The following is a 26,303-nucleotide window of genomic DNA, read 5'->3' on the forward strand; positions in this document are numbered from 1 at the left end:
TTCCACCACCTATCACTTGTTAACAGGCACCAGGTGTGCACAGAAACTAGCACTAGGTTGGCTGAAATTTTACAAAGATCACTTTCAACTATGTTGCCCAATGGCTAATGAGATCCTCAAAAACTGCAGAAGGCAAGTGTTACTGCTTGTGTCTAGATGGCCCCTCAAAGCCTCACGTGGTCATAGGTGGGGGAGGTGGCTGGATCTAGAGTGTGTGAGCTGGAATTGATTCATAGTGCAATGCTATGCCCGAGGGCACTAGGATTAAGGGTGTAAGTGCTATCCACCCTAAGTAGTTTGAATAAGATAAAAGGGACAAAAAGACACTGTTAAATTCTCTTTTCCTTCGCTACTGTTTGCCATGAGCTATTGTCCCTCTGCCACCCTGCCTTGGAGCCAGCGGGTTATGGACTGAACCTTTACAAACTGTAAGCCAAATAAACCTTACCCCCTTTAACTTTGGGTCTCAGGTACTTTGTCTCAGCAATCAGAGAAAACTAAGATAGCAAGGCTCTGGGTGTGGTGGTACATACCTATAATTCCAGATACTTAGGAGGTTGAGGCAGGAAGATCACAAATTCAAGGCCAGTTTGGAAAATGAGTGAGACCCTGACTAAAAAATAAAATAAAAAGGGGCTGGTGCTATAGTTCAGGAGTAGGGTGCTTGCCTAATTCATCTAAGGGCCTATGCTGGGTAGAGGGCAGGGGGTGGGACACAACACAAAGCAACCAAGATAAGGATTGTGACTGCATTGCACAGGGAAAGAAAGAGGCTCAAAAGTGAAGCTTCACTTAAGACCAGAGGCAGGCCCTACTTTTCCTCATTTCCTTACTAGCTTGGCTAAACTTTAAGAGTATTTAGTCTCTCAATTTTATTATTTATTATTTACTCTTACTATTACTCTTTCCAATCATATCTATTTCACCAAGCAAGGCAAAAAGGCCAGGAGATGTCATATTGAAGATTTTTTTAAAAAATCATAACTAGTGATTATATTGGATGTGATGCTCCACCCTGATCTCCCTTCAAAGATGAAAGAATCACTCCCAGCTGCTAATTCCTTCTAGCCAAAGGTGGTTACATTGCCAAAGATATGGCCTCTTACCAGGGAAACCTGCAAAATGGCATTAGGGTATAAAAGCTAAACCTTCTTGCCCTGACTTGAGACAACTCCCTAGGGTCATCTTGGGAGATTCTGAACTCCCTATAGGGTCAGTTGAGGACTCCACATCACAGCTCAAATTCTTCCCTCCTTTTCAAGGTCCTGAAAGAAATTTTTAGTTAATCTCCTGCTAATCTTCAATAGGTACTAGTAGTCTAAGAAAGCAGACACTAGCTGGGCATGGTGGTACACGCCCATAACCCTCGCACTCAGAAGACTGAGGCAGGAGAATCACTGGGCATTCAAGGCCAGCCTGGGATACATAGCGAGACCTTGTCTCCAAAATAAAAAGCAAACTAGTTTAGGATTTTTAAACTGGATCACCCAGCTGGAAATGAGGATACTATCACTGGTGGTAGGTGGCACAAGGTCATGGACAAATGTTTAAACTTTAACTTGTGGTGAACTAGGTTGAACATACTGGTATAAAGCATTGGTTAGCATGATATATCAAGCATTTGAGAGAAATATGGGCAACATAGTAATAAGAACAACAATTAAATTGAGTGGCTATTGCTAAACACAATTAACACTGTGGAAAAAGATAATGGAAAGCTGAGAGTGATTAATCATCAATTAAAAGCTAAATGTGAAAGCCAGATGGCCTCTTCCATAGCATGTGAAGAGAGTCTCATCATCTGCCATGAGAGAACAGAAAAGGTTCAGAATTAAACCCAGGTCTTAATAATAAGAGCAGTTGAGTTCCAAAGATTAAACACTCAGCCAAGGCTAGGTCCTTGCTGGGAAAGAATCAGTCCAACAGGGAATGGCAACATCTGGATTCTTGAATATGTAGATTCCCTGTTTTTTCCTGAACCTTCTGAGGATGCAGATGCAGCTCACTACTTCTCAATACAGGACAGAGCTTCCTCTTTTAAGAGGATGCAGAAGGTTCTGTTCAGAAAATAACGTGCACACCTCAGGATTTGCCCTCCTCTCTTTTCCTGGCCACTGAGTTGATAATGAGATTTAAATCACAACATAATACACTGTAATATCAAATTATAAAATCAAAGACTAAATGTTCCCTATGTTTAGGCAGCCTGGTAAGGAAGTGAGAAAAGTAAGATCTAATACTGTGGCCTAATAAGCATAAAGGCGACTACCACAAAGGAACTGTATAGGACCTAACCAGCACTTACTGGCAGGAGTGTGGAGAAGATGCATGGCACTTGATTCCAAGGGTGCTGGACTAAGGAAAGCAAATATAAGGTTGAAGAATATGTAGTTTATTGCTTTCAGGGTGCTCTTCTAGGACACATGCTATAATACTCTGGCAAAGATACCAGGCAATGGGCCACATTAAGTGAAACAGACATACAAATATTGCCACAGCAGATGACGGAAAAAGGGATTAAAAAACTAGGAGGTTGGGTATATATTATATAAGCCTATAACACCCACCAAAGAGCTACATTGCATGGGAGGTAACAGAATATATCACTTTCCAAAGCAAGAAAACACACCAGCACCACTAAGAAGGTCATCGGTGGCTGCACTCTCTAGGCCAGGGCTGATGCTATCAATGCCCTGGACTTTGCCTGGAACTGGACTCACTGATAACAATGAGGATGAGAATGTTAGGATCTTCCTCTCAGCACCCTACCCTGTCTGCAACCAAAAGAAGCCAGATGTCAATCCATAACCATCAGAGGGCAGATAAGTGTAATCAGTATAATGAGTAGCAAGGTTGATGGGGCATCCAGGGTGCCTTGAAACACATATTTATGGAGATGATTAATAGAACACAGGAACCCCAAGAAAATACGACGGTATTACTCAAACCATAAAACCAAAAGAAATTAAGAGTGGATAATCAAGAGACCAAGGGCAATTGTCCTCCATAAAACATCATGGTCCATTGCCCAGTTTCTGAACTTGAGCAAATGTTTAGATCCAAACAAATGCCTAAAAGAGAAGACAGACGCCCTAAATGGAAGGATGCTGTAACATCATGGCAAGTATACATGGTAATGTCTGTCATGTTTCCTCCACCAGTTGGGCCTACAGGTAACTCAGGTAACCATACATTGAGGAAAGGAGACTATGGAAAAGGACTGTTGGACCTAGGATCCAAGTTGACATTAATTCCAAGAGTTCAAAAATTGGACCAAGATCCCTCAGTAGGTCATCTAGGACTTAAGGACTTGGGTAGTACCTGGATTCTTAGCCCAAGTCCTGTTCACAGGAAGTCAAATTGATCTGCAACTCACACAGTAATCATTTTTCTGTCCCCCAAATGTGCAGCTAGAAGGATATACTTAGTATTTGGCAGAACCACCATATTGGTACTTTGCTGTGGGATAAAAGCTATTATAACATGAAAGCCAAAGGAAAACCTCTGAAACTATACTTCACCTCTTGGCTTACAAGCAAGGCAAGAGTCTTCAACATTGAATTACAGAGACTTGCAGGGGAAGATGGTGGAGTGGTAGTAGCAACAAATCATCCTCTCCAAGACTCAGAATACAGACACTGGAACTACTTGGAGAAGGAAAGAGGTGGATCCCTGGGACCCAGGAAGGACTTGAAGGGGAAATTTGAGCCTACAGAGCAACTGAAGAGACAGAGCACAATGCAGAAAAAGGAAGGGGGAACCAGCACTTTCTCCCTGGCTCCTGGCTTCTGGCTCCTGGCTCATGGTGTGAGAAAGGAAGATTGAATCTACAGAGACACAGTGAAAGTGGTGACTCCAGAGGCCTGCAGAGAGAAACACACCAGTGAAAGAGAGCAATGGATGACGTGCACTGTAATAACTGGTGAATGACTCCAGTCCAAGAGACTGCCATGTTTCCTGGAAACTGTGTTTGGTCAGACACAATTTTAGGGAGGGGCCAGGGATTTAGCTCAGTGGTTCCGCCACCTACCTCACAAGCGCAAGGTCCCTAGTTCAATCCCAGGTACCAATAAAATAAAATCACTCATGACTAAGAACTTGCAATCCTTTCTACAAAGTTTGGTTACTTTAGAGAGGGGCCAATTGAGCCCAGGACTCAGAGCAGCCTTGAGTCAGCTTCATCTCAGGGCTCCCAGTGTTAAACTACAACAGTGACTGGGTAAGGGACAATCACAGGAGACATCCATGTCAGGGAGACATGGGCAGGCCAGCAAGAGATACCCAGAGTGTTATAAGCGAAACAACTAAGGCCCCAACCCCACAACCAGACATAAGGACAAGCCTGAATTTCTGTGGATTTGAAAGTCCCAGAACCATTAACAAGCCCTAATCCTACAGCTGACATGTTGGAATTATCCATCATGGATCTGGTCTCTGACTGACCACCTCCTTTGTCTACCAGCAAGAACAGAGTCACACTTTGAATTGGACACTGCCACAAAACTATAGACTCCAGAAGATAACAACAGGCTTGAAATAACAGAGAAACTGCCTCTGATTGTTTCTTTTTTTTCTTTGTGAGGATGAACATTATTTGTAGTTCTGTTTTGTTTTGTTTCTGTTTTTGTTTTTTCATTCTTTCTTTCTTTCCCTCCTGTCTTTTTCACCAGTTTCCTATACTTGAGTAATCTTCCTTTGTCATTCAACCTTGCTTCTAATCTTTTTGGGTTTTTTTTTTTCTTTCTCTATTTCTTCTCTTTCCCTTTTCTCACTTTTAGGTTTCTCCCTTTAGGGTAAATTGCTCTATTCTATGGATATTTACTATATATAATTTTCTGATTTGTCTTAGATTTTGTTATATAACTATAAATCTTGTATATCTGGTTAAAAGTGTCAAATTATTAGTTATCACAGCTTGTCATTTTCTAGTCTGTGTTTGATATTATTATTATTTGCTGATTGTACTACTTTAACCAAGGTGACATAGTTGCTGTGATCAATTGATCTTCCTTGTATGCCAATAGATTGTATAGGAAATATAAACAATACTACAGTTCAGTACCAAAGAACTAGGTTGTAGGCCAAACAGGCTGCACCCTCTCATCCCTAATAAATGGAAGAGTGGGATCCTGGGACAGACTCAAAAGCCAAGAGCCAGCTACACCTAGAAAAGATCTCTGGAAAGTAGTCATTTCCTAAAGAGGTCTCGATACTGGCAATAAAGCTACCTACCATAAGCAATTTACAAGCATCAGTGTAGAAAACAAATTAAAAATAAAATATGAGAAAATATAAAAGCAAGATGCAACTCCAGACCTCCAGCTCCCAAAGGCAAATCCAGGAGGCATTAACATGGAAGAAATCAAAAGCCATCCAGCTAAATTTTCTGAAATGGTAGCAGTAGAAGTAAAAAACAATGGATGAGTCTCTAGAAAAAGACAAAACAGAAATAATTACACAGATAATTAAAGAGATAATGACCATAATGAAGGACATGGTTAGGAAATCTAGAGTAGATACAGATTTTTAAAAAATAGAGGAGCTTAGGAAACTGCTGGAAACCATAAATGCCCATTATAGAAAAGAAGTAGGTTCCATAAAGCAGATTCAAACAGATATCCAGGAGATTAAAACTTTGACTGAAAGTATATACAACAGAATCAACCAATGTGAAGATAGAATATCAGATCTAAAAGATAGGGTTGCAGTTGGCAATCATTAAATGAAAGACTTCTTAAAAATAGCAAGGAACAGTGCAGGAGATTTAGCTCAGTGGCACCATGCCTGCCTCCCAAGTGCAAGGTCCTGAGTTTGATCCCTGGCACCATAAAAAAAAAATGATGTGCTAAAAATAGCAAGGAACCACAAAAAAAAATCAATGCAATAACTGCTAGACAATGCAAAGAAGAATAACTTAAGATGAATTGGAATCGATGAAAAATTAGAAGACAGCACAAGGAACATAAAAAAACCTGTTCACAGAAGTAATAGCAGAAAACTTCCCAAGCATGGAAAAAGAATTTGACATACAGAAAAATGAAGTATATAGAACTCCAATTAGGCATGATCAGAAAAAAACTATATCAAGGCATATAATAGTCAAGATTCTAAAAATTCAAAATATATATTAAATGTTGTTAGAGAAAAGAAACAAATTAACTACATAGGAAAACCCATCAGAATCTCAGCTGACTTCTCAGCACACACCCTTGAGTCAAGGAGAGCTTGGAATAAACTATTTCAAGCCCAAAACAACAACAACAACAAAAAAAAACCTCTAACCCAGATCGATGTATCTCACAAAATTATCTTTCAAAATTGATGGAGGAATAAGATACTTTCATGATAAAGAACACCTGAAGAAGTTCATGACCACCAAACCAGCACTCCAAAAAGTTCTGAAGGACATTCTATAAAAAGACAATGAAGACAACAATTCCAAGAATCTCAATAGAATGAATCCACCAGACAAGGCAAGCAATTAAATAGAAGGGAAAGAAAGGGAATCAACAACAGGAAAATAATAAGTTGACAAGGACAAGTCAATACCTATCAGTTATAACTGTCAATGTGAATGGTCTCAATTCACCAATCAAAAGAAACAGATTGGCAGAATGGATTAAAAAATAAAATCCAGGGTGGATGTGGTGGCACATGCCTGTTATCCCAGAACTTGGGAGGCAGGGGAAGGAGGATCTCTGTGAGTTCGAGGCCAACCTGGGCTACATAATGAGTTCAAGGCCACCGTGACCTACATAGCAAGACCCTGTCTCAAAAAGAAAGAAGGAAGGAAGAGAGGGAGGGAGGAAGGGAGGAAGAAAAGATAGAAACAAACAAACAAAGAGAAAGAGAGAGAGAAAACAAGTTGCAACAATACACTGCATACAAGAAACACATTTAATTCAAAAAGAAACTCACAGACTAAAAGTCAAAGGATGGTAAACAATTCTTCATGCAACAGGCACCTGGAAAAAAGCAGGAGTAGCTATTCTATTTACAGACAAAGTGGATTTCAAGCCAAGATTGATCAGAAGAGACAAAGAAGGTCACTACAAATTTGTTAAGGTAACAATCTAAGAGGAAGAGATAACAATCATAAATATATATGCACCAAATACCAATATACCCAACAATGTAAAACAAATACTAATGGATATGAAAAATCAGATAAGCACTAATACAATTGTAATAGGAGACCTCAATACTCCACTGTCACAAATTAGACAGATCAACTAGAATTTTTTTTTAAAATCAACAAAGAAATATCAGAGCTGAACCAAACCTTTGAACAAATGGACTTAGTAGACCTCTATAGAATGTTCTACACAGCAACAGCAGACTGCACATCCTTCTCAGCAGCAAACAAGACTTTCTCCAAAATAGACCACATACTACCCCACAGAACATGCTTAGGTAAATACAAAGGAATTGAAATTATCTCATGTATAGTATCAGACCATAGTGCAATGAAATTGGAAATAAATGGCAAAAGACACCACTAAAACTACACAAACATTTGGAAAATAAATAATACCATCCTGAACAACTAATGAGTCACAGATGAAATTAAAGAAGAAATTAGACAGTTTCTACAATTAAATGATAATCTAAATATAACATATCAAAACTTATGGGACACAATGAAAGCAGTCCTATGAGGGAAATTTACAGCAGTGAATTCCCACAAGAGAAAAACAGAGTAAGCTCAAATAAATAACCTAATGTTGAACTTGGAGTTCAAAATCAAAGAAGGATTATACCAAAGCAAAACCAAAACCCAGCTGGGCAAACAAATCCCTTAGCTCCAGCTGAACATGGTAGTACACACCTGTAATCCCAGCCACCTTAGAGGCTAAGGCAGGAAAATCACAAGTCTGAACCCAATCTGGGCAACTTAAGAGACTTACTGAAACCCTGTCTCAAAATAAAAAATAAAAAAGATGCCTGGTGATGTAACTGAGTGCAAAGGCCCTGGGTTCAATCCCAATACTGAAAGGAAAAAGAAAAAACAAACAAAAAAACCCTCCAGCTCCAAGTCTGGCATCCAGGGAACATGGTGGCATGATGTAGACTCTGGGACGGGAGGAGTAGGGGACAAAAAAGAATTAAGATGTGTTATGCACTGTACCAACCCTATAATCATGTAAACATTATGGACTGCAATCAGATGCTGATAAAAAATAAATATATACATCTAAATAAAAGATAAAAACAAAAGCTTTGAGGGCCGGGGATTTAGCTCAGTGGTTTCACCGCCTGCTGCACAAGCGCAAGGACCTGAGTTTGATCCCCAGTACCAAAAAAAAAAAGCTTTGAGAAGGGGCAAGGATTTAGCTCAGTGGCGCCACACCTGCCTCGAAGGCACAAGGTCCTGAATTCAATCCCTGGTACCCCCCCCCCCAAAAAAAAACGAAACCCCGTTCCTACAGCCTGTCTGGTTGCAGCCAGTGTGACCTCTTTCTTGAGCTGGCTCTGTTCACTGCCTGCAGCTTCCCTTGGTGGGTGTTTCACATTCCTGGCAACTCTAACTTCCTGAGGCCCCTATTGCAGCGTTGGCCTCACTCTCACAGTTTCACGCGTTACTTCCTGAGGAGCTCCCTGCAGGGTCACCCACCCTGCCACACACTGCCTGACTTCCCAGGCCTTCCTTTGAAATCTGGGGAAAAATCTCCCTGACCCCACAACTCTTGCATTCTGCATGCCTGCAAAACCAATATCACGTGCACGATGCCAAGTTCTGCTGCCAGCTGCAGCAGTAGAAGAGTCCACTTGGCTGCAGTGGTCTCTGAGCATCTGATTGTCTGAGCACAGTGATACAAATCCAGAGGGAACATGGCTGAGACTGCTCTGAGGGAACAGGACCCCAAACCTCTATTCTCAGAGCAAAGTCTTCCAAACAAGTTTAATTTTACGCCCTTATACCCCACCTGCAATGGGTGGAGTCTTGGCAATTCCTGAGATTTAATTTCTCTTTGCCAGGGATGGTGGTAATCCTATCACTCAGGAGGCTGATGGCAGGAGGATCACCTCGAGTTCAAGGCCAGCCTAGGCTACACAGTGAGACCCTATCTAAGAAAAAAAAGTTTCATTTAATGGTGCTGATCTCTTCAGCGACCACACCTTCCTCAGCCCCAGCTACACACATGCTTCTTTTCTGGCCAAATTGCAAGTTTTTCAAATCTTTCTATTCTTCTTTTGCCCATTTTTCACTGTAAGTCTGGGTGAAAGAAGCACACAGTACCCATGCCATTGTCTGAACGCTGTGCTGCCTTGAAATTTCCTCCACCAGACCAGTGATGGCGAACCTTTTAGAGCTTTCAAGGATAACAAACAGTCAACTGTGGCACATATACCATAGGTTTGCCACCACTGAACTAGTCTATCACCTTTAAATTCAAGCTTATACACAGTCTCAGGAGATAAGACAAAATGTAGACAAATTCTTGGCCAAAGTGTAACATGACAGGCCTCTAGTCCAATTCCCAGTAGAGTCCTCATTTCCATCTGACACTTCACAAGGACAGTCTATTTTCCACATTCCTCTCTGCAGTTTAGTCTTCTGAGCTCTGACCAGAATTGCCCATTAAGCACCACTTACTACATTCTGGAGCTTCCCTAGCTTGTACTTCCAAACCCTTCCTGCAAACCAGTTCCAAAGGCTTCTCAACCACATCATCAGGTATAGACATATCAGCAGCCCCACTTCTTGGTACCAACTTTCTGGTAGCTTTCCATCACTGTAACAAAATACCTGAGAAGATCAACTTGAATGAGGGAAGATTTATTTCAGCTCATGGTTTCAGTCCATGAGTGGCTCCACTGTTTCTGGGCCTATGGTAAGGGGGTACATCATGGTGGAGAGGCATAGCAGATGAAAGCTCCTCACTTCATGATGGCCATGAGGAGAAAGAGAGGGGAAAGAGGAGAGAAGCAAAGGAAGGAAGGGGAGAGAAAGACAGACAGACAGACAGAGACAGAGAGAGATACAGAGTGACCAGGGTTTCAATGTACCCTTTAAAGGCATGTCCCCAGTGACCTTCTTTCTCCAGCTAGGCTCTTCCTCCTAAAGAGTCCACTACCTAACAACAGTGCCATCAGCTGGGGACCAAGCCTGTGACACCTGAACCTTTGGGATACATTCCAGATCCAAACTGTGACAATAGGCCACTGTAAATTTAACCAAGTAGTAACCTCAATGGCAGCTGCTATGCCTGCTGTAGAGCAGATTAAGATGACATGGACATATGGTACAATCTGGTAATTCTTGCATTCTTTTCTATCTTACAGCAAAGACAATCAGAAACAGTCTGCATTCACTTAGAATAAACAACAGTATGCACTTATAGTCTTGTATATGGTATATATTTATAATCATGTTCTGGAGCTATATTAGCTCTCCCACCAGACCACCAGACTCCCAGCCAGACCAGACTAAAAATACCACAGGTTATTATACTAATTATCCATAAAGATGACAACTATGTCAATCAGACAGACAGGAAACAAGCATCTAGCACAGTGGTGGCCAACCTATGGCATGTGTACCGCAGCCGGGTGTTTATTACTGAGAGCTCTAAAAGATTCACCTTCACTGATCGAGTACATCAAGGACTTGTTCAGACAAGACTTCCAGTGAATGAAAGAGAAAAACTATAAAGATTTAGAATCTGCCACATTAGTAAAATCACTGAACTGGGCTATGCCAGGACATTCCCTCCAGAGTTAAGAACAAATAATTGCATCTTGTACTTCCTACTGAAAAAAAAAAGCAAACGGTACTTAGTAGGCCTCTTCAGGTTCTAAAGGCATATTTAATATCAGGAAATACTACTGTTACTCATGTACCAAGTAACATTAAAGGCTGCCAATTTTGAGTAGGATCCAGAGCAAGAAATAGCTCTGTGGCAGATCTAGGGTACAATGGAAGTGACTCTTCTTGGTCTAAACAACATAGCAAATGAGAAAAGACATGATGAGGACTTTATGAAAAGCCCCAGTGTGAAAATCACAATAGAAGATCCAAGATCAAAATCATACCCTTTTCAGTAGAGATGCATACACCTTTCCAAAAACAGTTCCTGGTGTGATAGAAATGGAGTGACCACTAATGACTAAATGACTTTGCATCTAGAACAATCCAATATGAACTGGATTCTGTGAAATCCACCAAGTTATAAGCAGCAATCCATTGAAAGATGGAAGTGGTACATCCGGGAATGAATACAACCAGTACTAGTCTGTATCCGCAGCTTACTACAGGCTATGTGCTCACACAGCCCTATTACAACAGAACCTCACCATCAGCTCTGTAGTTTCACATACAGGGACAGGCAGGTTTTAATAACAACCTGATGATTGAGGAAAAGGCCCAGCTTGGTTCTGGGATGGGTCTGCTCAATATATGAATATAAATCAAAAGAGGATTATACGTCCATCCCTCTCAGAGATGGTTCTAAAAGCATGATATGGAAAGAGCACTGACCTGGGGTTAGAATATATACCAACTCCTGGTACAGGAAAGGCTTGGCTCCCTGGCCAGGGGCTGAGAAGGAGAGAGAATGCAAGATTAGAACAAAAAGCCGAAGTGTATAACTCATTAGAGTAAATATAAAGTGCATAGATACAGGTAGGGCATGTTAATCCCCACCATAAAGCATCCACTACTTAGTTTAGTTCCTAAGAGGGGCTATAAACCTCCATGTATACAAAATGACTCAGCCAGCTGTCGTCAGTCAGCTCTGTCACTAGTTGCCTCAGTGCTGGCACAGGGGTGAACTTTAGGTAGTTCATAGAATATTTAAAGATTCCAAATTAAAAATTCCCAATTTACATAATCTTTAATTGTCCCTAATTTTTGGAGACTAAACCATATTCTCACAGTAAGATATTGTGGGCATTCAGTTAAAGTTTGCTAATTTGCATTTTGTAGGAAATAATGCTTACTGGTTTGGTTTGAGTTCAGGTATAGGATGATGGAGTAAATATTTTCCCTGTGTCATCTACCCCAAACCTAACTGTAGTAACTGCCTAATAATTCACTACTATACCTCACCCTTCAGTTTAAAGCTTTGTTTCAGCTAAATGAAGATCCTGAAAGGTATCAAAATAACTTATCAAAAATAAGCTTTTCCTAGCATGATCAATTTAACTTCAACCTTGAACAATGCCACTTTTTAGAAGTGAGGAAGAGTTATCAAAAGGGCATTGGCCACCAGACGGGACTCAACAATTGATGGGTTGGGGAAATTGCTAAAAATGAGTATAAATTCTACCAACTTCAGCTATTTTGCTTTGGAGGACTAATTCTGCACTCAAAATTACCTTGTGCCAAATGTTAACTTAGAGCAAATGCTCTGAACCCCAAATTCTGCCTGATAATAAGTAGTTATATTATGACTTTTTAACAGAAAAACAAGCCTGTTAAAACACAGCCACTGAATCAATATAACTAATTATATATTGAATTTAACTTCCTAAGAGGTATAAGATCTTTTTGAGGGCATGGGATTCTTATCTGCACTCTTATTAGCAGCCTCTTATTTCTTGTTTAGGCCTGATACCTGAATTGGCCTGGATGGTGAAAGTTTCACCCAGGATCTCAGATCCAGAAGCTTCTCCTGATTTTTGGCATGTTCTGGGCAACAAAAAAGACATGCAAATAACACGCATCTCAGTTTAGCCCTCCTGACTTTCTCTAGAAACTGTTCTCCTATATGAAGAGATAAGGAAATATGATGTAAAGAAATCTACATGGAAATGATAAATGTTTCAGGGGCTAGAAATGCTAGTTTATTCTGATTTGATCATTATACATTGTATACATGTACTGAATTATCATTCTGTACCCCAAAAATATATACAAATAAATGTCAATTAAAATATAAAAGCTTAGAGAGCTCATGAATGAAAAGAACACTTTTCAGGAAGGAAATAAACAGTTTTCTGAACAACTGCAGCAGAAAATTTGAGCAACTGAGCGTGAATGTGGGAAAAATGTTATTCCAGATTCACCAATAACAGCCTTTCCATTTTCTGGCATTAACGAGCTACAAAAACAAAGAGGCTCTCCATGTCCAATGTATAGGAAAAAATATTAAATTAGAGTATTCTGTGTGGACAAATGCAATAAGAAGAGTTTTCAAGGCTTCAACTCATTCACAACATAGCCCTAAAGTAAAGGAAAATCTGGTAGCTGACACTTATGATCAAAGTGAGCTCCACTGGCTACTGCAGTTGTTGCCGAAACCATGGACTTGAAGCCAAGAGGAATCTTAATCTCAAGGTCCCATGAACCATCTTGGTGATGAGCTCCACCACTGTCTTGAAGGAGATCACAAGAGACAACCTTTTGAGGAATCCATGAGAAATCCTGAAGATAGTTTAAGATTCTCAGGTTCTATTTCACTCCTCCTCAAGAAGGACTGACTACTTTGGTGTCGCCTCCTGTATCTGGAGCTGCCTCTAAAGTGAAAAGTAGTTTGGGTAACTTTAAGTACAAGTTTATCTTCTCTTTTAGACACTGGGAAACAAAGCCATCTGAAAACAGCTCCTTTTAGCAACACTTCTATTTCTAATCAGAGAAAACTAGATCAAAATCTAAGCACTGCCCTTTTCACACATCACAGTCTTTGGTCTGAAGTGAATAAGGTCCTTAGCCAGTCATCTTCTAGTAAGCAGAGTCTTAAAAATATAAGTGAATCTATATATAAACAGGATATGTAGTACTGATCACACTAAAAATACAGTTACTGATAGACACACAGTGTCCCTGAAATTATTGGGAGGCCAAACATTCAAAAGGAAGAAAGACAAGGAAGAAAGTAAACATGAAGCTGGCCTCAAGCCTCTTTAGATAAAGAAAATACTCTTCCTTTTCCAATGGATAGTCAGTTTTCCGTGAGTGGGCACCTGTTACACATAAACCCCTGGATCTGACTGATCAGTTTTTGGCTATTTAACATCAAGAGAAAAGCCAAGAAAATGAGACCTCTAAAAACAGATTTAAGCAAGTAAATATGAAGTTTTTAAGCCCATTCCTAAGGGCTCTTCCTCAAGCTGTAGGGTCTTGAATGTGAGCTGCATAGGACCCCAAGATTCCCCCAGGAGTCTTGCTTACAGGAGTGCATCTTCCAGTCTTTGAGTAAATTCCCTCCAGGCCAAAAAAAACCCCACTATTACATATAAAAGGAGAAAATCCTGACTTCATAATCCCTCTACATCTACATGAAAGTTTGAAAACAGAAAATCTTTTTGATCATATGAAACATGCTGGTTCTCATAAGCCAATAAAAATAAAAACCAGATTGGTCCATGGAGGATGTGAACTTGCATCAATTCTTCAGTTAAATCCCTGCAGAACTGCTAAAACAAAGTCTGACAACACTAAGACAGAGAAAGAAAAATGAGTGGTAGCTTAGAAGATATGTTTAATCAGACAACACATGAAGAATATAAATCCTGTTTGGCAAATAGTTTCCCCCAGGTAGTCAAGGAATTGGAGGAATTATCTTCTGCCATAAAGACACCAACTGTACATGATGATAAAGAAGATAAGGTCAAGCAGAAAGCATTTGTGGAGCCATATTTTAAAGATGATGAGACAGAGATTAGCTTAGGAATTTTTCTTCATTTCTAGGTGGCTCATAAAAAAGAAAAACCAAGAAAATTGCTGGGACACATGTAAAGAATATGAAATTTACTGGGCAGATATGCACCAGGAGAAATAGAAAAGAAGTTGGCTTCCTGCTCAAGACACAGATTTCACTACAGTCCACGTGAAACACCAGGGAAATTCAGGAAAGTTGCTTTTCCTTCCACTCAGACTTGTATGGCAAGAGGTTACAGTAAAGATCTTGATCTTTGCCCTCACTCAAAAAGACGGCAGCCTTACAACACAATGTTTTGACCAAAATGTAAGGTGCAAAAGATACAGAGGCTGAAACAAAAACGGAAGGACAGAGGGCAGTTATTCTCTTTTAGTATTTATAGTTAAGGGCTGGGAATTAACTCAGTGGCACTGTGCCTGCCTCACAAGCGTAAGGTCATGAGTTCAATACCTGGTACCAGAAAAAAAAAAAAGAGTATTTATAGTTAACGTTGGTGCTAAGTATTGATTTTTTTTGGATTCTCTATAAATTGACTTTAAAATCGCCTATTAAAAATGTGTTTTGTAGACCCATACCTATCACCACGCACTAAACTAAGATCGAAGTGGATGAAAGATCTAAATATTAAGTCAGAAACACTAAACTTGCTGGAAGATAAGTTAGGTAGAACTCTTGATGACATTGGCATAGGAAAAGACTTCATGAACGAATCTTCAGTAGCACGGGAGCTAGCACAAAGAATTAACAACTAGGATCTCATCATATTAAAAAGCTTCTGCACTGCAAGAGAAACTACCAACAGAGCTAAGAGACAACCTACAATGTGGGAAGAAATATTTAGCAGCTGTAGCTCAGACAAAGGTCTACTATCAAGAATATATACAGAACTGAAAAAAATCAGACCTCCCAAATCCAAAGACCCAATTCAAAAATGGGCATGCAAAATAAACAGACATTTCTCAGACAAAGAAGTAAAAACAGCAAAGACATATATGAAAAAATGTTCAACATCACTGGTCATTTGAGAGATGCAGATGAAAACAACACTGAGATTCCACCTCACCCCACAAAGAATGGCTGCTATCAAGAAATCAACCAATAACAAATGCTGGCTCAGGTGTGGAGAGAAAGGAACCCTTCTCCATTGTTGGTGGGAGTGCAGACTGGTGCAACCACTGTGGAAATCAGTATGGAGATACCTCAAAGAACTAGGACTACAGGTCCCATTTGACCCAGCTATTCCCCTACTGGGAATCTTCCCCAAAGAATTAAAAGAATCATACCGCAGCGATATATGTGCACCTATGTTTATAGCGGCACAATTTGTAATAGCTAAAGCTTGGAAACAGCCCAAATGCCCATCGACTGAAAACTGGATAAAGAAGATGTGGTTTTTTTTATAAAATGGAGTACTACTCAGCGATAAAGAATGAGAAAATAGAGATGTTTATAGCTAAATGGATGCATATTGAGGCCATACTCTTAAGTGAAATAAATAGGACACACGTGTAAATATCGAATAGTTTCTCTAGTGTGAGAAATTGAAAGTGTAAATAAGGATGAAAATGATTAAAATGAATAATTGATAATTTGAAATAAGAAAAAGTCCAAGGGTTTGGGGATGGTGGAGGGGAAAGGGGAAAGGGAAGAAGGGAAAGAAAAAAATTATGAGAAAAAAAATGGAATCAAACTCTGTGTAGATAGGGAAGGGTGGAGGGGGTGAAGGGTGCACAGGTAATGGGAATAAAAATAAAAACTAAGATGAATCATGTTCTGGTACAAACACCCAATGATGAATGTAAATGTATTTTGTACCTAAAATGTACCAATAAATATATATATCTTAAAAAATAAAAAGAAAAAAAAGAAAAGAAAAAATAAATAAATAAAAAATAAAATAAAAATGTGTTTTGTTTTGTTTTGTTTGTACAGGGATCTAACTAGGAATTTAGCTCAGTGGTTCCGCCACCTGCCTCACAAGCGAAAGGTCCTGAGTTCGATCCCCGGTACCAAAAAAAATGTTTTTAAGTGACATTTACTTATCACACAAATGACTATTTAAAATATGGATATGTTTATGCTTTCTTACTTTCGCACCTTTAAGGTGCAAAGTACTTTGATTTGCACTCTAAGAGTTGTTTACTTCTTTTTGGTAATCACAATTTTGAAAATAAAAAATAAAAACAATGTTGCACATGACATGAAAAAAAGATGGATTATAAATAGTGCTAAGGCAACTGGTTTCCTATAAGGAAAAAAACAAACTAGATCACTACGTCACATGATGTATAAAAATCAGTTCTAGGTTAGATTAAAAACTTAAGGTTAGAAAAGGCAGAATTAAATTTTAGGATAGATTATCATCATAATTTGGGAGTACAGAAAGACTTGAAGATACAGAAAGCACTCATATATTTTAAATGTCTGAAAATTTCCACTACTTAAAATTAGTAACTTCTGTTCATCAAGATATCATAAAGTGAAATGGCAAGCCATAAATTGAGAGGATGTGTTTGCAACATATCTGAGGAAGAAAAAATTTGTATCCAGAATATATAAACAATGACAAGAAACGCCTTTACAAAGATCTGCAGGGAGACAGAGTTAGAGGTTCTGAGTCCTGCCAATTTAGAGGGACCAGAATGGGTTTGCCAAAGACATGAGCTTTCCACAACTCTATGTTAACAAAGCACAAAGTAATTCCACACAGATTCAAGCAATAAGGCAGTAATCGAACAGCCTGCTAGAACAAAAATCATCACTCTTCAGATGAAGATAACAAAATCAAGAGTCTACAATATATCAACAACATTTCTCAGTATATAATTTGACTATTAGACATGCTAAAACAAAAAACAAGAATAAAAGAAACAGCAACTGATCCCAAGACAGCACAGACATTGGACTTAGCAGGTAACTGTAAGCAGCTTTAAGTATGTTCAAGGACTTAACAGAGCTTATTTTCTTACTGAGTGGACAGATAAGAAATCTCATCAGTGAGAAAATGTTTTAAGAGACCTGAGTGGAGGCAGGCATATGGGTAAACACCTATAATCCCAGTTACTCAAAAGACTGAGGGAGGAGGATTGAAAGTTCAAGACCAGTCTGGCAATTTAGTAAGACCATTTCTCAGAATTTTAAAACTTTAAAAAGAGCTGGGAAGATAGTTCAGCGGTAGAGCACCCCTGGACTCAAATCCTAGTACTAAAAAACAAAACAAAACAAAACAAAAAAACCCAGGTGGAAATTGTAGAATTGAAGAGAATGATAACTAAAATGAAAAAATTCACTAGGTAGACTTGATAAAAGTAGAAAGTGTTAGCAAATAAAGATATAGCAAAAAAAATTACCCAATCTTAAAATTAGGGGGGAAAAAAACTCATTTAAAATGAACTGAGCTGGGCATGGTGGCATACGCCTGTAATCCCAGCACTCGGGATGCTGAGCCGGGAGGATTGCCTCGAGTTCCAGACCAGCCTGGACTACATAGAGAGACTGTGTCTCAAAAAAATAAATAAATAAAATGAACTGAGCTGCAGAAATTTGTATAGTAATTACCAAACGGTCTCACATATAAAGGAAGAACATTCCACAGGGAAAACGAAAGTAAAATAGCACATTATTTGAGGAAAGAATGGCCAAACATTTTCCAAATTTAAATGTAAAAACTGACTTACAGATAGGATAAATAAAGAAGAAAACCACACTGAGACACATCATTGGTACACCTTTAAAGATAAACAGAGGCCGGGGATTTAGCTCAGTGGTTTCACCGACTGCTGCGCAAGCGCAAGGACCCAAGTTCAATCCCCGGCACCAAAAAGATAAAAAATAAAAAAATAGAGATAAACAGAAAAGTCAGGCACAGCACACCCGTAATCCCAGCTACTCAGCAGGCTGAGGCAGGAAGATCATGAATTCAAGGCCAGCCTGAGAAACTGTGAGACTCTGTCTCAAAATAAAATAAAAAGGGGGGCCAGGGATTTAGCTCACTGGCACTGTGCCTACTTTGTAAGCACAAGGCCCTTAGTTCGATCCCCAGTACCAAATAAATAAAGAAATAAAAAGAAATAAAAAGGAACGAGAATCTAGCTCAGTAATAGAGTGCTTGCCTAGCATATTTGAAGTCCTATGTTTAATCTCCAGGAAGGATAGTAGGGAGGAAGGGAGACAGAGAGAGAGGAAGAGAGAAAATTTAAAAGCAGCTAGTGAAAACAATTATACATACATACAGAAAACAATGATATGAATAAGAACTGCCTTCTAATTATAAACAATGGGGTCTAGAAAACATTGGGATGGCACACTTAGAGAGCTGAAAGTGGGAAAAAAACCTAAGAACCCCTAATTTCATATCTAACAGAACTATCCTTCCAAAACAGAGTAAAAGATGACATTCTGAAATAAAGAAAAGGGGAAAGAAGTTGGTGCTTGTGGACCTGCTTCATAGGATATACTAAGGACATTCCTCAGGATGAAGGGAAATAATACCAAATGGAAACCTGGAACTACAGGGGGAAACGCATCAGAAATGATAAACAACAGAAAAAGCACCTGAAATGATAAATAAGAGAGCAAATTTTAAAAATATTCTCCCATATTGGAATTTCTTTAAATGGCAACTATTTAAAGAAAATAATAATAATATGGTAAGATGGAGTTTATAATACATATATATTATATATATGTGAGGTGGTGTTTTTAATATATAAATAAATAAAAGACATGATAATGATAGCACAAAGAATGGTGGCCTGTTTAATGGAATGATGCCATGTAATGTTATCACATTTGGAAATGTGGGAAGTAAGTGTAATACTTGAAGCATGAAGCAACGCAATAGTATCTGTAAACAAGCTTTGATAGGTTAAGAATGTATATTATCCTTTGTAAATAGGGAAGGGTGGAGGGGGTGAAGGGAGGGCTAGGAATGGGGAAAAAATAAGAACCAAGATGCATTATGTAAAGGTACAATTCCCAATGAGAAATGTAATTGCATTGTATGCCTAAAATGTACCAATAAAAGAATTTAATTTAAAAAAAGAATATATTATCAGTCCTATAACAACCACTAAATAATACAAAATATGACTAAAAAAGGCAACCAAATGAACAATAGGAAAAGACAGGATTGGTACTCACCCAGTATGCACACATTTGAAATACTGCGTGTGGAAAACCTGCCATATTGGTTTGACATTTTAAAAAATATTTTGACATTTTTCCTACAGCGGGTTTCACAGAAGAAACACAATGGTAAATAAATATAGCAAGTAGGCTAAAGAAATGCAATACCATATGACATGCCATTTAAAAACCCATTAAAGGCCAGGGATTTAGCTCAGTGGTTCCGCCACCTGCCTTGCAAGCGCAAGGTCCCGAGTTCAATCCCTGGTACCAAAAAAACAAAAACAAAAAAAAACACTAGGTATTGGGAAAATCAAGAAACAACCAAAGTTTCCAGCAACAAGATAATGATTAAAAATACAGAATAGTCACATAATGGAGTACTACACAACAGTGAAAAGATACAAACTAGAGCTATGTACAATATAATAACATTTGATATTAAACATATAACTAAGTAAAAAATGAAAAACATCCCATGTGACGTAATTTATTGAAAGTTCACTGCACTGAACACTGGTGTACAAATGTCGCTTTAAGCCTCTGCTCTCATTTCTTTTGGATATACAGTGATCTCCTCCCACCTTATCCACATGGAATTTCTAGTGAAGTTCTAAAACTGTGGACAGTACTGAGCCTATATATACTATTTTTTCCTACATATGCATACATGTTTTAATTTATAAATTAGGCACAGTACAGGATTAATGACAACTAACACTAAAACAATTATAATCATATAGTATAATGAAAATGTGAATGTGATTCTCAACATATTTTGTTTTATTGCACTCACCCTTCTTGTGATGATGTGAGATGATACATTGTTTATGTGAAAGGTAAAGGTTAGGTGAATGATGCAAGTACTGTGACATCGTCTTAGGCTACTTTTTTTTTTTTTTTTTTTTTTTTTTTGGACTCAGGTCCTTGCGCTTAGGCAGAAGGTGGTGAAACCACTGAGCTAAATCCCCAGCCTAGGCTACCTTTTAAAGTTACTCGAATCCAAGCTCTGTGATACCACTACAGTCAATCTATTATTAATCTCTTTATTAGATATATGACTTGCAAACATTTTTTCTCACTCAATGGGCCATGTTTTCACTTTCTTGATAGTGCTTTTTGATCTTTAAAGGACAAAATTTTTTTGGGGGGGGGCTTGTATATCTTTTTATTGGTACATTTTAGGTATACAATATAATGACATTCATCATTGGAAATTTGCACCTTTACATAATCTCTCTTATTTTTTCCCCATTCCCCTGCCCTCCCTTCAACCCCTCCATCCCTCCCTATTTACAAAGACTTTGTTTCCTTTTTTTCATTTTCTCATATTAATTCCATTCCCTTCTTTCCTTTCCCCTACCCCTCCCACTTCCCCTTCCCCTTTGCCCTTTACTACCTATTGTCGATTATAACTTTTAGTCCTTATTTACACTTTCAGTTTCTCACAATAGAGAAACTATTGGTATTTACACATGTGTCCTATTTATTTCACTTAAGAGTATGGCCTCAATGTGCATCCATTTAGCAATAAATGTCTCTAATTTCTCAGTTTTGATGGCAAGTAGTACTCCATTTTATTAAAAAGCCACATTTTCTTTATCCAGTCTTCAGTTGATGGGCATTTGGGCTGTTTCCAAGCTTTAGCTATTACAAACTGTGTTGCTATGAACATGGGTGCACATATATCACTGTGATATGATTCTTTTAATTCTTTGGGGAAGATACCCCACAGAGGAATAGCTGGGTCAAATGGGACTTCCAGTTAAAAAAGACAAAATTTTGGGGCAGAGAAGCTCAGCCGGTCCCAGAACCCGGAAGGAAGCTCCCTGCCTCCATCCCAGGCTCCCAGGGCAGAGAAGGTGAGCCAGTCCCAGAACCCGGAAGGAAGCTCCCCACTGCCATCCCAGGCTCCTAGGGCAGAGAAGCTCAGCCAGTCCCAGCACCCGGAAGGAAGCTCCCCTGCTGCCATCCCAGGCTCCTAGGGCAGAGAAGGTGAGCCGCGTGGGTGCCAGAAGCACACACACACACCCGTGGACATGAGAAAACACATAAACAAGCCTCAAAAACAGAGTTCCAGATCACCTACAGCAACCCCAAAGGGAAACGAGATGGAACAATCTGATACTCAACCACCTGGACTCTCTGAACTGGCAACAAAAGAGGATCTGGGAAAAATGAAATCAGAAATAATTACTCAGACAACAGCAAAGATTTTGCTCATGGTGCAAGACATGGTTAATAAATCTAGAGAGGACACAGATAAAAAAAAAATAGAGGATCTGAGGAACATGATGGAATCCCAACATAGGAAACAAATGGAATCCATAAAACAGATGCAAACAGATTTCTGAGAGATTAAAAACTCCATTGAAAGTCTGCACAGCAGAATGAACCAATGTGAGGATACAATTTCACATATAGAAGATAAGATTGCAATTAGTGAGGAGGAAAAGAAAAATTGCTTTAAAATTGTAAGGGAACATGATAAATCAATCCAGCAGCTGCTAGACGATGCAAAGAAGAATAACATAAGACTGATTGGAGTCAATGAAGAAAGAGGAGAGAGTGCAGAAGACATAAAAAAAATTGTTCACAGAAGTGATGGCAGAAAACTTCCCAAGGAGGGGAAAAGAACTTGACATACAGATAAATGAGGCATATAGGACTCCAGCTAGCCACGATCAAAAAAAATCTACACATAGACATATAATAGTTAGGATTCCAGAAATCCAACAAAAGAACAAAATTCTACAAGCAGTGAGAGAAAAGAAACAAATCACATACAAAGGAAAGCCCATCAGAATCACAGCAGACTTCTCAATGCAAACCCTCAAGGCAAGAAGAGCTTGGAGTGATGTATTTCAAGCCCTAAAGGAAAACAGCCTCCAACCCAGATTGATGTACCCTGCAAAACTATCTTTCAAAATGGATGGAGAAATAAGATACTTTCATGACAAAGAGCACCTCAGGAACTTCATGAATACCAAACCAGCACTCCAAAAAATTTTAGACAATACCCTAGGCAAAGACAATGAGGATCACAACCCCAGGAAACCCAGCAGAATGAATCCATTGGGCATGACAAATTAAACGCAAAGGGGGAGAATCCAACAAAAAGAAAAAGTCATGACAAGGCTTTTAAAACTTTTAACTTCATCTCCCTAATGAGTGTATAATTCAATCTTATTATTGTACTGATTAGTATTTTTCTGATTCTAGAGTTGCACACCATTCCTTGTGCTATACTGGCTATTTATCATCTTCTTGTGTCTACATTTTAATTGGGTTGTCTATTAATGATATTCTGGTCATAGGTTATATGCATTGTAAATATGGTCTGTTTAAGGACTACTTTTCATTTTAATGATGTCATTTAAAGTTCTAAATTTTGATGGAATCTCATTTATCAATTTTTTTCTTTTATACATCATGTTTTTTGTATACTACGTAGTTCTTGCCTACCCTGAATTCATAAATATTTTCCCTTATAATTTCTTCTTAAAGTTTTATACTTTTAGGCTTTCTTACTTAGGTTCATAGATTCCTTCAAGTTATTTTCATGTATGGAAAAAAAGGGTTGAGGTTAATTTTTTATATACGGATACCAGGTGTTCTAGTGCCATTTGCTGAAAACACTATCTCTTCCTCAGCTCTTGAATTGAGTTTATATTCTATAAAATGCTAATGTTAAATAATCTTTCAAAACTCAGTGGACCATATATGTGTAGTTCTATTTCTAGATTCTCTGTTGTTGTTTTTTTAGATTCTCTGTTTTGTTCAAATGATCTATCTGTCTTTCCTTACACCAACATTGCCTTGATTACTGTAGCTTTAGAAGAAGTCTTAAAATTAGATACTAAATGTCTTCCAACACTGTTTTTGTTTTTGTTTTTGTTTTTAACTTTTCTAGGTCCTTTGTACTCCTACATAACTTTTAAATTTCAATATCCAATTCTTCATTCATAGCAAGTATACACAAAACTGAATTTTTAAATATACCTTGTGTTTTCTAATCCTGCTAAATTCAAGTATAAGTTCTAGGGGCTCCTAGAGATTTCTTAGTATTTTCTCTGTAGATGATCATTTCATCTACATATAAAGATTTTGCTTCTGCCATGCCAATCCTATCCTAATTGTGTCATTTTATTGCCAGACTATTTTGGTGGGGACTAGGTTTCAAAGTTTAATGGACAGATAACGAGTAAGCATATCTGCCCTTGTTCCCCACCTTAAGGAGAAAGCATTGTATCTTCTCCATTTATATAAGGCATTCTCGCTGGAAGTATGGAGTACATGTCTTTAATCTGTTGAGAAGGTTCTGTTCTACTTCTAGGCTCCTGATAGCTTTTACCATGAACAGCTGTAGAATTTAGTCCAATACTTTTTCTCCAACTACTGACAGGATCATATGGCTTTTTCCTGTCCTCTGTTAAAATGATGACTTCTGGGGGTGGATCTTCCAATGCTGAACCAACACCGACATCCCTATAACAAAACCACTTTCTACATACTGCCAGATCTGACTTCCAATAGTTTGTTTTGTTAAACAAATTTCTATCTATGTTCATACTTTTTTCTTCTATTATCTTTATCCAGTTTTAGGATTAGCACAATGTTGAGTTCCTAAAATGAGGGGAGAAGTGTTCCTTCTTTTTTCTGCTTTAATTGTTTGATATAATTTATCAGTTAAAATGTTTATGAGCCTGCTGTTGTCATATAGGTAGGTTTTCAAGCTAGGAATATACTTTCTTTAATAGGTGCTATTCAAATTTTATATTTCCTCCAGGGTTAGTTTCATTATTTGTTTTCCAAGTTACTTCTTAGAAGTTGTCAAATTCATTTCAAAAAAAAGATTTTTGTAATATGCTTTCTATATCCTTTTAAATTCTGTAAAATCTGTGGAAATGTCTCCTAGATCTTAATATTGTAACTTTAAAAATGTATAACTAATATTGTGTAACAGGAAGAAAAGGTCTAAAAGAGCAGGGAAATTGGGAGGGGTAGGGGAAGGGAAAAAAGGGAAAGCAAAAAATATGAGAAGAGGGAAAAAATGGAAACAAGGTCTTTGCAAATAGGGAAGGGTGGAGTGGGTGAAGGGAGGGCAAGAGAAGGAGAAAAAAATAAGAACCAAGATACTCATGTAATTGTACAAGATCCCAATGATGAATGTAACTGTATTTTATACCTGAAATGTACCAATAAAGTTAATGGGAAAAAAATTTTTTTTAAAAAAGACAAAATTTTTGCTTGACAACATCCAATACATCTACTTTTTTTCTTTTGTCACTAGTACTTTTGGTCTCATATTTAAGAAACTATTGCCAAACTCATGATGATGAACACTGAAGATTTGCCCCTATGTTTTCTTCTAAGAATTTTATAGTTTTTTTTTAAAGGCAAGATCTTATTATTTTGCCCAGTCTGGCTTCCAACTCCTGGGCTCAAGTAATCTTTCTTCCTCAGCCTCCCAAGTAGGTGGAACTCATGGTGTGGGCCACCATGCCTGGCTAGTTTTAGCTCTTATTTTTATATCTTCAACCCATTGTGAGTCATTATTTGTGTTTTCTGTTCACATATGTCATTCGCTAGCATGGGGATATCTAGTTATCCTGGCATCAGGTCTATCAGTTTTTGCTTTGTATGTTTTGAAGCTATGTGGTTTCCTGCATAAACATTTAGAATTGCTGTATATGCTTGGGTAGTAAGTCTTTCATCAGAATGTAATATCCCCCTTTGTCCCTAGGAATTTTCTTTCTGAAGGTTAAGTTATCTGATACTAATATAGCTACTCTGCCAAGAGATGAAGGAAGGGGGGAGGGAGTGGAGGGGAACAGGATGAAAATATGTACTAATACAAATTTAAAAATTAGTTTTAAAAATATAGCTACTCTGGATTTTTGTTGTTGCTAACCCTTGTGTGATGGATCTTTTTCTATTCTTTTACTTTTAACCTATCTGTACTTTTAAATTTAAAGTAGTTTCTTATAGATAGACTATAGTTGGGTCATTTTTTTAATGCACTCTCTCAGTCTCTACCTGTTGATTGGGAAATTTGCATGATTTACATTTAAAGTAATTATTGATATCTTAGAGCTTAAGTCTGCTGCTTTGTTGTTTGTGTTCTCTTTGTTCCTTTTTTCTTGTTCTTTTTTCTTTTCTTCTAATTTGGTGGTGCTGAGGATTGAATCAGGGCCTCATGTACACTAGGCCCTCTGCTTCTTTCCTCTTGCTTCTTCTGAGTCACTTGAACATCTTTAGTGTTTGTTTATAATATTTTTAGTGTATTACTTTATATAATTTTTATTGGTTGCTCTAGGGATTACTATAAATACATATATACTCATACTTTAGCACAGTCTATGTGTTGACATTTTCTAGTCAAATGTGAAGAATAGAAACCTTAGGGCTGGTGGTGTGGCTAAATGGTAGCATGCTTGCTTAGTACACGAGGCCCTGGTTGAACCTCCAACACCACAAAAAAGAGAGGAAGGAAGGAAGGAGAACAGAAGGGGAGGGAGAAAGGGAAGGAGGGAGGGAGGGAGGAAAACTTACTTTAGGTCCCTTTAC

General features: G+C 38.3%; 1 pseudogene; it reads left to right on the plus strand.

Moving 5' to 3' along the window:
- Positions 1-9,806: 9,806 nt before the first annotated feature.
- LOC101721578 (DNA endonuclease RBBP8 pseudogene) lies at positions 9,807-14,992 on the plus strand (annotated as a pseudogene).
- The last annotated feature ends 11,311 nt before the right edge of the window (positions 14,993-26,303 follow it).

The sequence above is a fragment of the Heterocephalus glaber genome, unplaced genomic scaffold (assembly GCF_053883595.1).
Source record: "Heterocephalus glaber isolate CG9 unplaced genomic scaffold, H.glaber_assembly_v1.0 deba00001472, whole genome shotgun sequence".
NCBI classification, from domain to species: Eukaryota; Metazoa; Chordata; class Mammalia; order Rodentia; family Bathyergidae; genus Heterocephalus; species Heterocephalus glaber.